Here is a 12,945-nt window from a genome sequence, read left to right on the forward strand (position 1 = left end):
CAGACCCTCATGGTGATGGGAAGGGCTTCCCTGATAGCTCAGTTGGTAAAGAATCCACCTGCAACGCAGGAGACCCAGTTCAATTCCTGGGTCAGGAAGATCCGCTGGAGAAGGGATAGGCTACTCACTCCAGTATTCTTGGGCTTCCCTTGGCTCAGCTGGTAAAGAATCTGCCTGCAATGCAGGAGACCTGGGTTCGATCCCTGGGTTGGGAAGATCCTCTGGAGAAGGGAAAGGCTACCCACTCTAGTATTCTGGCCTGGAGAATTCCCTGGGCTGTATAGTCTATGGGGTCACAGAGTCGGACACGACTGAGTGACTTTCACTTTCATGGTGGTGGGAGGGGTGTGGGGAAGAGAATGTCAGGACTTGCCTGCCTTAACTCTGCTCTTCAATCCACATTTCTTTGGCACCTGGAAGGGCTGTCTTTTCTTTCCCTTTTAAGTCTCAAAGGAATTTCCCCTCTGAAGAGGCTTTTATCCTACTCTCTTATCTGGAACCATGATAAGAAAAGATTAGGAGAGAAAAACCAATTTATTGACCAAAGATACATCACCAGGTACTCCAGAAAGATTATCTCCATTAAATACATAAACATTCAGCTATAATGATAGAAAAATAAACAAAGAAAGGTTTAAAATTAAAATGGACTAATGATCAACATAAAAATATATGATCCAAATGAAGGCAAACAGCTTGCTATAGATTCCTTAATTGAGAGAAGAACTGACTGTGCCTAACTTCCTCATGGCCAATTTCCCCAGTAAATTATGTAGAAACCATTGAAGTCAACATACTTAAATTTTTTAGACACTGGTGGGTAAACAAGGTACAGAAAGCTAACAACAGCAGATCGTTATAGTAGCAATTGCTACTATAGAAGCAAGTTGCTCACTGATTCCTGAGAGCCCTAACAAAAACCAGACCCATGAGTATAGACTCATAACCTGCTAAAGTTAAGAGACTAAAATGGTTATTAAATCATAGCTTAAGAATAGCTATGAATAGCTTAAGAATGTCTGATTTGTGGTTTCCCTAGTGGCTCAGTGGTAAAGAACTCGCCTGCCAATGTAGGAGATGTAAGAAACTCAGGTTTAATCCCTGGGTCAAGAAGATCCTTGGAAGGAAAGTTATGACCAACCTAGATAGCATATTAAAAAGCAGAGACATTACTTTGTCAACAAAGGTCCGTCTAGTCAAGGCTATGGTTTTTCCAGTGGTCATGTATGGATATGAGAGTTGGACTATAAAGAAAGCTGAGTGCCGAAGAATTGATGCTTTTGAACTGTGATGTTGGAGAAGACTCCTGAGAGTCCCCTGGACTGCAAGGGGATCCAACCAGTCCATCCTAAAGGAGATCAGTCCTGGATGTTCATTGGAAGGACTGATGTTGAAGCTGAAACTCCAATACTTTGGCCACCTGATGAGAACAGCTGACTCATTGGAAAAGACCCTGATGCTGGGAAAGATGGAGGGCAGGAGAAGGGGACGACAGAGGATGAGATGGTTGGATGGCATCACTGACTCAATGGACATGGGTTTGGGTGGACTCCGGGAGTTGGTGATAGACAGGGAGGCCTGGCATGCTGTGGTTCATGGGGCCACAAAGAGTCGGACATAACTGAGCAACTGAACTGAACTGAACAAGAAGATCCCCTGGAGAAGGCAACTCACTTAGGTATTCTTGCCTGGAGAATTCCAAGGACAGAGGTGCCTGGCAGGTCACAAGAGTCGGACACAACTGAGCACACACATTCACACTATCTCTAGATGTAAGGACTGCACCTTTATTTCACACGGGAGATTTATTTCCTGCTTTTAGGGGGACAGAAGTGGGTCAGAGCTTCTTTCTTGTATCAGCTGTTTCTCAAGCAACATCAATTCAAAATAATCAATATGCCATTGTAGCATATTTTGGGGTGGCCCACCTTGAGCCTCAACATCACCAAGGTTTAGTTTTTTCCAATTCATGAAACATATGCCAGGTTTTAGGACAGAAACATGGTAAGGAAGCTCCAAAGTTTGAAAGCAACCAAAATTATGTTCTGTATAATATCTTTAAGGTACTAAGGCATAACGTCCTCAGGTGCAGGATTACCACAACACTGCCAAGATGTGAAGGACTGACAGGTAGAACAAGAGGACCTGAGAAGCTCCCTATTCACACAACTGGCCTGGAGCACCTCCAGGGACCCTGTGATCATGCTTTCTGACAGATCAGTCACACCTAGGCAGACAAGGAAACAGAACGGTACAACCAAAATCTGAAAAAAGTTCTAAATCACAGCTTTCTGCCATAACCATAATCCATGTAGAAAACTGAAAAGTACATTCAACTTAGGTAGTAACAATTTTTCTTTTCTTAAAAAACGTATTTTCAAAGGATCTAGTCAATTTGGTGAAAATTTGTTGTTATGCGTTGTAGAGAAATCTAGAAAATGCCAGATTCGCTTTCTCTTACCATAGGAAATGATGTGTTTCAGATATAAATCAGCAACCTGTGATATTTTTGAAAGAGCTAAAATTCTGGCTTATCTTTATATCCAAGTAGCCAGCACTTTATCTTACATGTAATGCATATGTAATAAAAGGTCTGAAGTGAACTGTACCATATTTTCACAGTCATGGAAGAACTGCTTATCATCACCACATAAAGAAGCTGGATGACATCATATATGCTACCTCAAGCACTAAAGCAAAAATAAAAAGGAGAGAGGAAGAGAAAAATCCCCAAAGTGGCCATGCCTTTGAAACAACCATGGAATATAAACCTCAAGCAATGCAATGTTTCAAGAAAATTAGCCAAGGAACACTGTAAACCTAACAACATTCTAATATTCTTGGCAGTCCTTCACATCTTGGCAGTGTCGTAGTAAATCCCACACCTGAGGACCTTATGCCTTAGTACCTTATACATTCTGGCTACTTGACCTCAAGAATATCACCAAAGCTTTCTAGTTGAAATCCTCTTCTAGTAACATTTTCCCAAGGCCTCAGTGAGGCCATCAACTTTGCTAAAATAGATATTTCAAACATACTCTGCTTGTCAATCACTGGATTCAGGGAAAGAAATATGTATTACATTTCATGCAGCCCAGAAGCTGTCCAAGACTTCAAGGATAAAGTTTTCATTCCATACTTCATCTCCTAACTTTTAAGAAAAAGCACCTCTGCTCCAGTCACATCTAATTATTTACAGCTTCTCAACTGAGCCTTCACACATATTTACTTTTATCTGCTCACACTCTGTCTTCCAGTATTCATCATTTCTTCATTCATTTATTCATTTGTTCAACAAACAAACATTTCCCAAACTCCTAGGTGGTGACAGGCACCATGCTAAGCAGTGGGGATACATAGGAAACAAGACAAAAAGAGGGAGGGTCCCTGTTCTTACAGCAGTTACATTCTGGAGAGAAGAGACATAATAAGCAAATAGGTAACAGACAAGAAGATAACAGTAACTGCTATAAAAGAAAGCAAAATGGGTCAACTTAATCGAGTATTGATTTGGGTTAAGGAGTTTCCAAGGAAGTGATGTTATAGCTGCTATTTAAATGACAAGAAGCCAACTTTGTATTTCTAGTTAATTCTTTCTTTTCTCCTTCAAAACCCTCCTTTGGGAAGCACTGCACAATCCCCCAGCTTATTCCGTGTGCTCCTCTCCTGAGGTCCCTAGCACACTAACCACACCTCCTACCAAGCTCTTACCACAACTACCCTGGAATCTTTGGTTTGCAACTCTGCCTCAAGGCCTACGTCAAACTACAGTTAATAAGATCCATGAGTGTAGGCGCTACAAATAACTCTCACCCCTAAGACCTAGCAGAAAGGCGAACAAATAGCTTGGCAGGGTGAATTAAGCAGTTCAACTGCTCTAAGTACTTCTTAAGGATCTTACAAGGACCAAGAAGAAATAAGGCATTAGACACACAGGGCCTAGAAATGGAATATGTAAATTTCATCATAACTAAAAAATCACCGAAAATAAAGACTGAAATATTATTTCTCTTAAACAGACCAATCCCCTGAGTTTTGAAATAAACTGTTTTTTGACATTTTCATTCTCTGTTGGTCCTAGAACTCCTCAAGGGCAGAGAGCACATCCCAACCATTATGCTGTCATGAGTTTTGCCCCTTCCAGAATGGGGGTTGTCTACAATCACTAATCACGTCCTTCTTGTTGTTTATTCCAGACATCCAGCAGGACTCACTACAGCAGGTGTTTTAACAGATGTCGGCTTAATCAATTACATTTAAAGTTTCAAAGCTCTCTCCTGTGGTTCCTCTCGAGCCAGAACTAACAAAGAATCTTTATATATCACCAAAGAATGTATTTAAACAGCATGGATGATAAATCAATACAATTTTGAAAAAGGTATCTGACTTATATAAATCACATAGTGATTCAGATAAACCACATAGTGAGAAAGTGCCTGTAGAAATCTCAAAACCAATGATATGAATAAACAGAAATTAATGGGTGACTTTAAGAGAAATTATATATTATTCTCTAACAAAACATGTCAGAAATTTTATATTTTATACTATTGGGTACATAGAATATACATGTAAATAAATTTGATTCCACATTTTAAATGAATGGAACAATTTATATATTTCCATTAAAAAAATCAAGTTAAAGGACAAATCTTTTCTGAACAAAGGAACTTGGCTACATTATAACAGCTTTATAATAAGCCCCTAAAGTAGAATTTAAATCTAAGGGCATGCGTAGTATTTATATAATGACTTATGAATCACATCCTTCTAGTTATACTACTACCTGTATTTTTGTTCAAAAAGGCACTTCTAAAGGAATAGAAAATGTTACCACCATATAAAGAAATGTGATAAACAGATATATATCATAAAAAACAATCTGGTTAAATTTTCTCTTGAGCCCTAAACTACCAAACAGAAAGGCAGAAGTTTCTAACAAAATCATCACTTCCTACTTTCAGAAACAAATAAAAAATCTGATTATTAGATGACTATACTCCAATTTAAAACATAAGCTAGGTACAGGCTATTTTTCATACTCCAGTTGCCAGATCTATCTATATGGTTTCATAAGAAAGAAAACAAAGTGTTTCTAACTAGAAATGCTGTTTAATTACATTTAATTCTGTGATACCTTTCAAAAGCCCAGAAGCACTTCTTTCAGACCCAATCTTGATTTCAAACAAATAATAAAGCAAAGTGAAAGTCAAAAGATGTCATACACCAAGAAGAAGTGTGAGAACTTCAGATCCAGAGTCACACTGCCTGGATTTGAATTCTAGCTCCACCAGCTACTAGCCGAGTGACTTTGGGCCAGTTTGTTAACTTCTTGGTACCTCGATTTCCTTTGTTGCAATCTGGGTCTAATAGTATCACTAACTCTTGAGAGTGCTATTAGGATTAAATGAGAAGATACAAAGAAAATGCTCAGTACAGCACATAAGCTAAATGTTATTACCATTATTACCATCATCAAGTTCAAAACACTCTACTTCTCAGTTCAGTTCAGCTGCTCAGTCATGTCCAACTCTTTGCGACCCCATGGACTGCAGCATGCCAGGCTTTCCTGCCCATCACCCACTCCTGGAGCTTGCTCAACTCTACTTCTGGGCATTCTCAAATCACCAAAGCAAGTTTCCAAAGGAAAGTCGAGAGCAAGTAATTCGTCCTCAAGGGGCTTCTCCCAACCCTGGAGAGAACGAACAGACCTTACTATATAAAGCCCAGACTCACAGTTGAACCGAACTTCCCATCCAATAGGTTAAAGAGGGGTGACATTCCTCTGGATTTTGGGGCTGTAGCTTCCACATGAGACAGAAGCATGTCCAGGACTTAGAACAGTGATGGTGCTTGGAGAGACCCCTCCAGTCTGCCCACTAAGCACCACAGCCTGGAGAGGTGGGGCCAGGGAAACAATGCCCACTGGAGGGCAGCTCCTGGCAAAATGTCTAATGGTAACCTGAGTAACAAGCAACAGTAACCATGGTAATGACAAAGCACTAAGGACAATGCCCCTTTCCCCATTTGTCTGGTATGTCATAAACCAAAGGAGGCTTGTATTAGTCCACAGGAAGTAAAGGAGGGCTAGTAATATCAACAAGCCAGGTGATGAGCTAGATTTAGTTTTATTTCTAAAATAATTATATTTCTACCTGAGTGCTATGGGGCAAATTAAAATCTATTTCAAAGGACTTTGAAACTGTAAAAAACTGAGATCTCTGAAGGTAAAGACTAAGTCTCAATCACAGTGCCAGATACATGGTATATTTGAAGGATGAACTGATGTTCATTATCATAAAATGGACGTTTACAGAATTTTCACACACACAAATGGAAAATTCTAGTTGGTAAAGATGGAGTAGCCTCATTTCTCCCAGGTGCCTCCTCTTAAAACTAAAGACCCCTGTACATAATACACAAAGATAGAAGACAGGATGGAAAGGAGGACGACGACTGCCTGAAGACTTGGGGACCTAAGGAACACCTCAGCACTCAGTCTCCTGGGATCCCTCATTGTTTCCCATGTATCCTCACCAGGGTGCCAGAGAAGCCTGTGACCTGGAACCGACAAGAGTAGAATATAAAAAAGTGCCAAGAATAGCCCGTTCCTGCGCTAAAAGATCAAAAAAAGGATGAGCTAACAACAGAAAAGTCCTTCAAGGCAATACTCACCCTGCTCAAGCAAACATGAAAAACTGCACCACTACCCCACTGAGGTTTCAGTGGGGCTAAGTGGGTAGACACTCTTACACACACACACATAAGGAAGCAGGGACCTAATCTTCCATCCCCAGCCCGGCAGAATCAGGGAGTGCGCCATTCACCCCTCTGTGGTGCCGGTGGGTCCAGTTCTCAAGCTGATCTTCTCTCTTCCCCTAGGCAGAAGCAGGCAATAGTACTCTGGCGCCCCTGCCAGGGTAGTGTCTTCAGGACAAAGCAGAGATAATAAGGAAGGGTGAATTAGTGGTCCACTTTTGCTGGGATTCCCTGGTGGCTCAAATGGTAAAGCGTCTGCCTGCAATCCAGGAGACCCGGCTTTAATCCTTGGGTCAGGAAGATCCCCTGGAGAAGGAAATGGCAACCCACTCCAGTACTCTTGCCTAGAAAATTCCATGGATGGAAGAGCCTGGTGGGCTACAGTCCATGGGGTCGCAAAGAGTTGGACATAACTGAATGACTTCACTTTCACTTTCTTTGCTGGAAAGGTCTTAGCAAGGCCAAGTGAGGAGCTGAACATCTGCTCCATCCACCTGCAAGGAGGCAATGGGAGTAAAAGCAAGACTTCTGCAGAGGTGGGATCAGGGAGGCCTAGCAAGAAACTGAACATACACCCGCAACCCTCACACTATCCTGCTACAGGAAGGCTACCTGCTCAACAAAATAAATCAAAAAGGATCCAGAGCCTCATACAAATTGACCAGGATAGAAACAAAATTCACTCATCATACCAAGGACCTTTAGAGTCACAATTTGAATGAGAAGACAAGAGACTTACACCAAGATGAAATAAATGTTGGAATTATCTGACAAGGATTTTAAAGCAACTCCAATAAAACTACTTCAACAAGCAACCCTAAAATGCCTGTGACACAGACAAGAAATAGCCCCAACCAAAGCTCGCTGTCTCTTGAGCTTAAAGCCCAATAAAGGACCAGCCTACCAAAATGGAAAACTTTTAAACAATAACCACTCTACTCCAGCCAGACTTAACAGTGAAAATTGTGACTCCATTCATACCAGCAAAGGCAGAGTGGGAAGCAGGCCCAATCCCCTGCCAGGGTAGTGTCAGTGGAGGCCACGTGGGGAGCAGTGACAAGGCACGCCTGCCTCTCCTGCTCCTCCTACAGGATGGTCAACAGTTACCATATGCAAGTAAGTGCATGCACCCCACGTGCAGTGTGGCCAAATAATACCAAAGCGTTGGACTTCGGAACAGAGAACAGTTTTACTGTAGGACCATGCATGGAGATGGGTGGGTCATGCCTTAAAAATCCTGAACTCCCGGAAAGCTTTCAGCAGAGCCCTTTTCTAGGAAAGCTGAGGGAGAGGCAAACATCTTGGTGAAAATGTGTGTGTGTGTGTTAGTCGCTCAGTCGTGTCCGGCTCTTCGCGACCCCATGGACTATAGCCCACCAGGCTCCTTTGTCCATGGAGTTCTCCAAAGAATACTGGAGTGGGTAGCCATTCCCTTCTCCAGGGGATCTTCTCAACCCAGGGATCGAATCCAGGTCTCTGGGATTGCAAGCAGATTCTTTAAGGTCTGAGCCACCAGAGAAGGCCCTTAATAAAAACATATTATATCAAAATATGTGGGATGCAGCTAAAGCAATGCTAAGAAAGAAATGTATAGCACTAACTGCATATATTAAAGAAGAAAGGTCTCAAATCAATAACCTAAATGCTTACCTCAACACTAGAAAAAGAAAACAAACCCAAAGCAAGAGGGAAGGAAATGATAAAGATAAAATCAGAAATCAATGACGTTTCAAATAAGAAAACAATTGAGGGAAAAAAAAATCAATGAAGTAAAATCTGTTTCCCCCCAAAATTGGTAAAGTTGATTAACATCTACCAAGACTGATAAAGATTTTTAAAAAGAGAGAAGACAAAAATTATCAATATCAGGAATGAAATAGGGGAGATGCCTATAATTCTGTAGCCATTAAAAGGATAGTAAGAAGTACCACAGACTTCACACTCATAAATTTGACAACTTAGAAAAAAAAAATGGGCCAATTCCTTGAAAATCACAAGCTACCAAAACTTAACCAAGGTGAAATAAACAATAGTCAGATAATTATTAAATACAGTGAATTTATAACTTTAGAGTTTCCAATAAATCTTCAGGCTCTGATGGGTTCACTGAAGAATTCTACCAAACATTTGAAGACGAATCAGCATCAATTTTATATAACCTCTTCCAGAAATCAGAAGAGGAAGAAACACTTCCCAACTCATTTTATGAAGTTACTGCTATGTGGATACCAAACCCTGATAACGCAAAAAACGAAAGCTACCGACTGATACAGCTCATGAACTCAAAATATTAGCAAATCAAATCCAGCAATATATGAAAAGAACTATGCACCATGACCAAGTTGGATTTATTCCAGATATTCAAGACTGATTTGACATTTGAAAATATTATCAACAGGGTAAAGAACAAAAATCACATAATAGAAGAATCTGACAAAATCCAGCATCCATTCATGACTTAAAAAATAAAAGAAACTCTGGTAAGCTAATAGAAGGTAATTTCCTTAACTTGATAAACATCATCCATAAAACTCTGCAGCTAACATATTTAATGGTGAAAGACAATGCTTTTCCCCTAAGATCACAAAAAAGACAAGAGTGTCTGCTCTAATCACTGCAACTTAACACAGTATTATAAGTTCTAATCAGAGTAATAAGCCACAAAAAAGAAATAAAAAGCATACAGAATGTAAACAAAGGAATGAAATAGACACTATTTACAGATGACATGATGGTCTACATATAAAATTCTAAGGAATCAACCAACAAACTCCTAGAACTATGAGTTTTGTGAGACTGTAAAATACAAGATAAACACACAAAAATTAATCACATTTCTATACACAAACTACAAAAATGTGGAGACAGAAATTAGAAGCAACATAAGATTTACAATTGCTCCAAGGAAATGAAATATAAACCTAACAAAATATCTATAGCATCTGTATCCTGAAAATTATAAAATGTTAATGAAAAAAATTGAAGAGAACCTAAATAGAGAAACACACTGTACTCATGTATTATAAGAATCAACAAGATGCCAATCCTTCCCAAATGGATATATAAATTTAAAGTAATTCCTATCAAAATGCCAGCAAGTGTTCTATAGCTATAGGAAAGCTTATTCTAAAACAGAAACTGAAAGGCACATGACCTGGAATAGCTAAAGAAATTTTGAAAAAAGAGAATAAGGTGGGAGGAATCACTATATCTGATGGTGAGGCTTGCTACAGAGCCACATAACAGTAGTCAAGACAGCATGACACTGGCAGAAGGATAAACACTCGATCAATGGGATGGCTCAGAGAACCCAGAAATAGAGCCACACAAATATGCTCAACTGATTTTTGCCTGCAAAAGAAATTCAGTGAAAGGAGGAGAGACTGTTCAACAAGTAGTGCTATAGCAACTGGTCATCCATAGGCCAAAAAACAAAAAGCCTCAACCTACATCTCAAGCAACCTGTATAAAAATTAACTCAAAACAGATCATGGACTTAAGTGTAAAATGCAAATTTATAAAATTTTAGATGCAGACAAAGGAGAAAATCTTTAGGATTAATGACTAGACAAAAAGTTTTTAGACTTACCACCAAAACAACAATCTATAAAAGGAAAAATTATTACATTACTGCATCAAAATTAAAACATTCTGCTCTGTGAAAGACCTGATTAAGCAATGAAAAGACAAGCTACAAGCTGGGAAAAAATATTTTCAAACATATCCAACATGGATTTTAATCAAGAATATATATATATTTCAAAAACTCCTTAAATTCAACAGTAATAAAACATTCAACTAGAAAATGGACGAATGACACAGATATTTCACTGAAGAGAATACAGAGATATCAAACAAGCACGTGAAAAGATGTTCAACATGACTAGCCATTACAGAAATGCAAATTTAAACTACGAGATCACCTATATACCTATTAGAATGGCTAAATAAAAAATAGTAACAATACCAAAGGTTGGTGAGCATATGGAGAATGAGATCAGTCATACATTGCTGATGGGAAGAGAAACACTCTGGAAAAAAGAGTACACCAGTAGTTTCTCACAAAACTATACGCTCATTTAGCATATAACTCAGCAACTATCCTTTTCAGCATTTATTCCAGGGAAATGAAAGGTCAGGTTCACAAAAAACCTGTGCATGATTCTTCATAGCAATTTTATTTGTAATAGCCAAAAACTAGAAAAAACCTGAAGGTCCTTCAATAGGTTAATAAACCATGATACCTCCCACTCTATGGAATACTACTCAGCAATAAAAAAGAACAAATGATTGGTTCACACAAAAAACCTGGATGGTTCTCAAGAAGTCATGCTGAGTGAAAAAGGCCAATCTAAAAAAGTTATATACTATATCATTCCATTTAAATAGCATTCTTGAAATGACAAAATTATAGAGATGAACATATTAGTGGTTGCCAGGGGATGGGTAGAGGGTAAAAGAGGGATGTAGCTATGTCGGGATGTAGCTGTGTCTATAAAAAGATTGCATAAAAAAAAAAAGATTGCATAAAAAAAAAAAAGATTGCATAAAGAATCCTGGTTAAAAAAAACTGTCCTCTATCTTGACTGTGGTGGCCACACGAGTTTACACAAGTGTCAGAACTACATATACACACAAGCACACACACCACATACACACTAGTGTAAGTAAAATCGGTGAAATCTGAATACAATTGATGGATTATATCAATGTCAGTTTTCTGGTTATGATGTTCTGCTATAATTATGTAAGATACTACTATTAGGAGAAATTATTTGAAGGATATATGGAATCTATTATTTCTTATAATTGAATCTATAATTCATGTGAATCTATAACTATCTCAAGAGAAAAATTTAAAGAAAATCAAGTCAGTAATATATGAAAATGAATGTGAAAGAGGAAGTGAGGGTGGCAATGTCCAATCTGATTCCAAGGTTTCATAAGTTTTACAGTCTCCCACAGAAGCACACACCCCATTAGAACATGATAGGGATTCTTCCTCAAGAAGTCTGTGAGAAGGAAATCTGAAAGACTCTTGACTGAACCAAGCGAATGGGTTTTCCAAATGAGACCATCAGAGCAAGATGCAGTCAGATGGATTGGCAAGTTTAATGTTGTCCCCATCTTTGCCTTCCCCTGGTGCCCTGTCAGGTAGGAGGAAGCTTCTGACGAAAAGTAGATCAGTTAAAAGAAAAACAAGCTACAATTTTTGCACATCTGAAAGTAGTAAGTATATGTATGATGCTGATACATATAATTAAAAAACCAAATACTAAAACCTTCTCTAACACAGTCTCCACAATTCCATTTCAAAGAATCTGTTCTAGCGTATTTTGCTTAGATGAAGATGTACCAAGGAAGAATTCAAAAAGATCAGTGCAGCTAGAAGCTCTCAAAGAAAGCAGGCATGTAGATTGCTCTCTTAACACTTTATTAAACAAAGAACACTGTAGAACATATGATGGGCTAGGTCTACATTGCGTGCAGTAAAGCTGAACATGACAATAGTTCAGTGTGAAGTGTTAAACAAAATTAGGGTTTTTCATTGTATGAAACTTCTTATGTAGCTGTCATGCAAGAATAATGCACTAAATTCAGTATTTTCACCAATCATCTATCAGTTCGGTTCAGTTGCTCAGTCGTGTCCGACTCTTCGCGATTCATGGACTGCAGCATTTCTGTGGTATATATTTCAAACAAATTAGTTACACTGAAAATACTCAAACATCTTTCAACCTCTCTTGGATGCCAAATAAAATCTTAGTACAAATATAAAAATGCTGGTAACCCCAAAAGACAGACTGCCAAACTCAAAAGAATATAAGTTCCAAAATACTGTTTATTAAGTTGGATGAAGGCAAGAACTATCAGTTATTGCAAAATTCATGTAAGAACACTTAATAGTCCAGCTATAAGCATTTCTTTTAAGTTTCTCACATTAATGAGTGTTGTTTACAGTACTAAAATTCTATCATTCAAGCATCAATGATTACATTTCAGAAAAAGGAAATCATTTGTGACATCTTTCTACAAAAGAGAAAATATTATAATGAACAGAACTAGTATCTATAATAGGATACGCTGCAGGTTGGGGGTAGTTAAGGAAAACCAGTGCTTTACTTTTACGGTAGAAATTATGTAATGTAAATATAATTTTGACCCTTACCAAAAAAATCCACGAGA

The 12,945-nt window shown here is 38.6% G+C and overlaps 1 protein-coding gene across 1 annotated transcript in view; it reads right to left on the bottom strand.

The window, feature by feature from the left end:
- The window catches only part of CDKL5 (cyclin dependent kinase like 5), a 112,700-nt gene that overhangs the window by 75,242 nt on the left and 24,513 nt on the right, over window positions 1-12,945 (bottom strand). The gene's annotated exons all lie outside the window — the stretch shown is intronic.

The sequence above is a fragment of the Dama dama genome, chromosome X (genome assembly GCF_033118175.1).
Source record: "Dama dama isolate Ldn47 chromosome X, ASM3311817v1, whole genome shotgun sequence".
Lineage (NCBI taxonomy): Eukaryota > Metazoa > Chordata > Mammalia > Artiodactyla > Cervidae > Dama > Dama dama.